Genomic DNA, 5,793 nt, shown 5'->3' with positions numbered 1-5,793 from the left:
ATATATAGTCATGGATGTTATATGATTGGCAAAAACACGTTCTTTACATCCATAGCATCGTCATACGATTAGATACTAAAGTGTTGCATTGTTTGAAACATTTAATGACGATGCTAAAGTGTTGCGTTCTTTGAAACATTTTATAGTATCTAAAAATCAGCAAAGGATGATGCATCTTTCGTGTTGTGTTTAGTTTTCTTCTTAGCTTTTTTGCTTGTGCAATTATGTATAGAGAACTCTTGTACGTGCTCGTATCTCAAACAACGAAGATCAAAAAGATAAAAGACGTCTACTAAAGTGATGCATGAAGAATAACAAAGAGCATATAACACTCTCTCAGTAGTGTAGTATTTAAACCTCTCCCTGCATTCAGGAATTAACAATATTGCATCTTACCCAATCAAGAGTATTATTGCTTGAATTTCTTATAAGATAGTACCAAGGAGGTACAGAAACATATAAATAAAGAGAAAATGGGACAATTGTTACAATCAACTCAGCATATCCAAGATCTCTGAACACTGAAATAAATCCTCATCCACTCTTTCCTGCACCAAAAATATAATTTTTTTTAAAAGAACAACTAGGAAAATTATTGCAAAACTAACTTTGCCATTTAGAGCAATGACAGTAAAGCCACCCAGAGACAAAAGAAACATAAAACGAAAAGGATAAGATTCTTTTCAATTTCAAACAGTTAAAATATGTACATAAAAGAAATGCTCATTTTTATGTAATTTTTTTTTCTGATTAGAAAACTTGGGCTAGCAATGAATATTGCACAAACCTGCAGTACGACTATGCTGTGAGCAAGTCAAGAAGCAGATATCTAATTGCACAAAGAATAAGCAAATTTTGGGAGTTTATATGCCTCTAATGGATACAGAAGATAAATAACATCTGCCTAACCATTCTAACATCAGCTTATAGATCAAAAGTTCATTTCTCAAGATGATCACTCTATAGAAACATCTAATACCCAAGCTAAGTCGCAATTTTTCCACAACCAAAGGAAATAAAACATGGATAGTAGCAAACATCCCAGTTGCTCACAAGTTCCAGATCTCTAATTGGAACCACAGAGACATGAAAAGATCAAATCCACAGAGCCAATTGATACAAAACCTCCCCACATGATCATTGACAACTACAACTAATATGAATCATATACATTTTGAAACGGGCAAGAAAACCTATTATTCACAAATCTAACCTAATAGTCAATAGCAATAACTACCAATATTCCTCTATCTGAATTAGTTGGTGTGAGGTATAAGAACTCTAAAAAAAAAATAATTTAAGGCTGCCAACACATAGGTCTAACTTGCAATTTCTTTTCTGAATGATCAAATGGCCGAGGGGCAGTTGATTGATTGGTTGATTTCCTTTATTGTAATTACCTTGGGAACAACTCCAGAATGAATTTTATTGAGTACATTGTAAAAGATCATTCCACTCCTTAAACCAAGCCTGAATTCTTCCTCAGAAGGTTCAGCTGGCAAATTTTTAGCTCCTATGTATCTGATGCTTACACCATCAATGGTCAACCAGGTGATCTCTACAAGTGTTCAAGCAAAGGTTAGTTCTAATATCAAAATATTTGAAGCTTACACATAGTATAAAGACTAATTTTCACCTAACAATGTTATGCTAGCAGTAATCTATGATTGCATATGTTACCTATTATGACATGTTTTCACAGAAATCATGTTAATGCAGATACCACCATAGTGCATGTGGACGCTGATGAAACGAACCTCCTTCGAGTTATCAATGTTGCACTCAATCAACAACTTTTCTTTACTGTGGCCAACCATAAGTTTATTGTTGTTGGAGCAGATGCCTCTTATTTTTTAAAGGATATCAAAATTTGATGTTGCTGCTCTGGTTTTTTGTTGCTTTCATTTGTCAACAAAAATTAGTAAACAGTCCTCCTAATTCACTGTTCTGCTCATTTCCATCAATAAATTTTCAGTTTTTGTGCCAGGTATTCAGAATCTTAACCTCATTGGCAGAAGTTTTTCTTGATTTGGGTTTCTTTTTCAGTATTTTGTAATATGCTAAAACATCAATATCTATTGATGTTAACGTGTCGTATGAGTAAAACTACCATAAATCAGTAGGCAGCTTTAAAAAAAGAGCTGTCGAATTTTTTATGTACGTCGTAATTCCTTTCGGGCAATCTCACAAACACTTCTACTACGAACCCAATGCAGTTTATGTAACAAGAAACTCAAATCTGTTCTTACTGCACTTTGACAGAAGCAGAACAGATGAAAGTTAAAACTTATCTCAGGAAGAGCAACTTGAAGGAGCAATTTGAAAGACGCACAACAGCGAGCACAATAATATATCATCAATTAGCTAAATATTTTAGACAAAAGTAGTCTAAATATTTTATCCAAGTTCAGAACATGAGAAGGAAACATTCTGCAGATTAAAAATAGTCAGTCAAATATTTCTAGCTTCCTGGAGAAATAGCTACAAAGTTTCATCAAATCAAACACAATAGAGGATGGGGGAGACATGTAAACACTTCCAATTAATTGCCAACTAATCACTTATGATCAACGAAATTATACTTCACTAATAGAACATCAAATGTTCATATGTTATTTGTCTTCATGCCTTCAGACCCTTATTAACCAATGTTCACGTACCAATTAATAACTTTTGACAGGAAGCTACTTCGATCTCTAGCTAGTCTTTAAACCTCTTTTATCCAAGTAAACTTATCTTAGTGTAGATCTCTTAATCTTTCCAACCATGAATAGGACCCACAAGCTGAAGTTGGTGACATATTGTAGGCTAATGTAAAAGAACAATAAATTGATCAACTTTTTGCTAGTGCACAAATCCTTTGGTAAAATTGCATGTTCACTTAAACTTATAAGTATTTCATAAATTGATTTGGTCCACAACTAACTGAACAAATGTAGATATGATCTTTTATCATATAATTTGAAGTTGTGAGTTAAGATTTCTTGAAACAACATATTAAAAAGAAGTTTAGGTCAATTGTAGTTTCTTTCAGGCAATTTCACAAACACTTCTAATGCAGACGCAAAGGCAGTTTTTATAATAACAGCCTCAAATCTGTTTTTACTGCACTTCAACATAGGTCGAACAGATGAAAATTAAGAGTAAGTATAGAACAGTGAGCACAACAACAGATACCAATTAGCTTAAAATTTGACATAGAAGTAGTCTAAATTTTCTATCCAAGTTCAAATCAAAACATGAGAAACAAACATTGTTCAAATTAAAAACCCACTGAATCTTAAATCTAAATAATGGCATTAATCATACCTTTACTATATATCAGACGACAAACTGAAAGCAAAGAACTTGAGAAATCGTCAAAGAGGAAAAGAGAAACTTGAGATCAAACAAAAAAGAGGAAAGCGGTAAAAATTGCACGTAGGTTAAATGGGGCGCCCTATTTAACCTATACCCATTTTTTTAAAACTATTAACTTGCACCCACTTTTTAAATAACTTCAGCCCCCTTTCTCCTCTTCCTTTTCCTCCTCAAAGTTATATCCGCCCTCAACCTCTTTCTGAAATCCGTAACAGTGTATCCAAGCTCTGTGATATCACTAGAGGTATTTGTGTATGAAAATCCAACACCAACAGGGGATTCCAAGAACAATAAGTTAGCTGGAAATATTAATATACACAATTATTAGTACTGCGAAGAGATTTTGATTTTCTAATTCTTTGATGAAGGTCTGTAAGTACTAGGATAAATTCAGATGTCTAAAAAGAAAAGGAAATATGAGCTAACAAAAATATTTTTCGATCTAATTTCAAGTTGGGTTGTTATTTAAAATGATCAATTATTTTAAGACAAAAACTTTAGAAGGCTCTACTTCTAATGTTGATTAATTAGAGCAGATATTTGGTTACATAAGGAAGATTATTTTCTTGACAGTATCATTATGAAGGGAAGAAGGCTCTAGAGCTCAAGTTCTTCAGTTACAAACAAAAACTTCAGCTCGTCAGTTACAAAATAAAAACTTTAGCTCTAACGCTAAAATTTGTCAGTTACAAAACAAAAACTTCAGCTCTAGAGCTGAAGTTCGCCAGTTACAAAAACAAAAACTTCAGGTCTAGAACTGAAGTTCGCCAGTTACACAAAAACTTCGCCAGTTACAAAAACAAAAACTTGCTACTTCAGTCCCGTCTACTAGAATGCTGAAGTTTTGCGTGATTACCTTTGCTACTTCAGCCCCGTATGCTGAAGTTACGCGAAAAAATGGGTACACTTGTAATATTTTTTGCAAAGCGGGCACAAATTAAAACGTGACCCAAAAAACAGAAGAAGCGAGAATAATTTCACAGAGGAAGTCCATGAGCAATCCAAAATTTTGCTAGGTAACGACATGTCAAACCTGGAAGAAAGCTGGCAGCACGCTTCGAACTATAACGTTGGGTATTTTGATTAAATTATGATTAAACCCTTCTGACCCGCTTTCTGACCGGATGCTGCTCTTTTGTTTTACCGGATGCAGCTCATCATTCCCGCTTATTAATAGTAGTAATATGCAACTAATTACCGAGTCCATTAATGCTCATTCAACATCAGAAATTATTTACTAAAATCGTCGTTCAATAACATCCCTCGTATATTATTGCTGGTCCCAAACTAAAACAAATTTTAAAAGGAACTTATTTCTTGATAAGGTTACGCTAAATAGCATGACTAATTTCTGCCAAAATTATACATCTTGAAGATATAAATTTTAACATCATAACAAACTTTATTTTTCATATAATAATCCAACTAAAATATATAATTGTTCAAAAAGATATGCATATTTCAAATAAAAAAGATAGCTAGATTTGGTGTGACAAACTAAAAATTACTACGAAATTGTCCCCTTTATTTTACCACATTTGTTTTGTGTCCTTTAGATATTGGCTGAATTTTTATTTTTTTATGTTTGATCATCAAATTCTTCTAGTTATTTTTCACTTTTTGTGTCTTCCTGTGATTAAAAATTAGATGGACTCCTATTTGAAGTTTATGTTCCTTCCTTGAGTTTTCAAGTTTCTAAATTTCAAGCAAATTCATGAGATATTAGAGAAGGATGACATTTTCTAGAAATAAATTTTTCTTTCTTTTCTTTTTAAGCTTTGATCATATTAAGATTGGCTCTTCAATTATAATATCTTTCGATTCGTTGTTCCTAGGCGGCCATTCGAACAAGGGCGACTTCCCGTTTTTCATCTAGAAATTCGAGGCTTGTATTTATAGCCTCGTGATTTGACTCTTCCGTTGTGTATCGAAACCTGATGCTAGGTTCCCCGACTTCAACGGGATCAGAGCTTCGACGCCATATACTAAGGAGAACGGTATTTCCCCTGTACTGGATTTTGTCGTTGTTCGATACTCCCGAAAGACTTTGGGCAAAATTTCTCTCCATTTTCCTTTAGCATCGTTCAACCTTTTCTTTAGATTCTGAATGCTGGTCTTGTTTGTCGATTCGGCCTGTCCTTTACCACTAGGATGATATGGCGTCGACAAGATCCTTTTTATCTTGTGATCTTTGAGGAACTTTGTTATTTTGCTGCCGATGATTTGTTTTCCATTGTCGCATACGATCTTGGCGGGTATCCCGAATCGGCATATGATGTGATCCCAAATGAAGTCAATGACTTATTTTTCTCTTACTTTCTCGAAAGTGTGTGCTTCAAGCCACTTAGAGAAATAGTCAGTCATAAATAAAATAAATTTAGCTTTACTTGAGGCCGATGGCAGAGGGCCGGCGATATCCATTACCCATTTCAT

At 33.9% G+C, this 5,793-nt stretch overlaps 2 long non-coding RNA genes across 3 annotated transcripts; one reads left to right on the top strand and one right to left on the bottom strand.

Moving 5' to 3' along the window:
* Nucleotides 1–279: 279 nt before the first annotated feature.
* Nucleotides 280–3,898, bottom strand: LOC107775159 (uncharacterized). Of its 2 annotated transcripts, XR_012709361.1 has the most exons (4): nt 3,310–3,898; nt 1,681–2,248; nt 1,401–1,558; nt 280–548 (listed from the first exon to the last, which is right to left on the bottom strand). It is a non-coding gene; the product is annotated as an uncharacterized LOC107775159 (long non-coding RNA). The 2 variants fall into 2 exon arrangements; XR_001645658.2 differs by lacking the exon at nt 1,681–2,248 and having other exon boundaries at nt 3,310–3,882.
* On the top strand, nt 1,496–2,881 carry LOC142181090 (uncharacterized). Its single transcript, XR_012709362.1, has 2 exons — nt 1,496–1,578; nt 1,720–2,881. It is a non-coding gene; the product is annotated as an uncharacterized LOC142181090 (long non-coding RNA).
* Nucleotides 3,899–5,793: the final 1,895 nt, after the last annotated feature.

Source organism: Nicotiana tabacum, chromosome 5, assembly GCF_000715075.1.
Source record: "Nicotiana tabacum cultivar K326 chromosome 5, ASM71507v2, whole genome shotgun sequence".
In the NCBI taxonomy this organism is placed as follows: Eukaryota; Viridiplantae; Streptophyta; class Magnoliopsida; order Solanales; family Solanaceae; genus Nicotiana; species Nicotiana tabacum.
The sequence above is the reverse complement of the archived record's forward strand: the minus strand, read 5'-3'. Positions and strand labels throughout refer to the sequence as shown.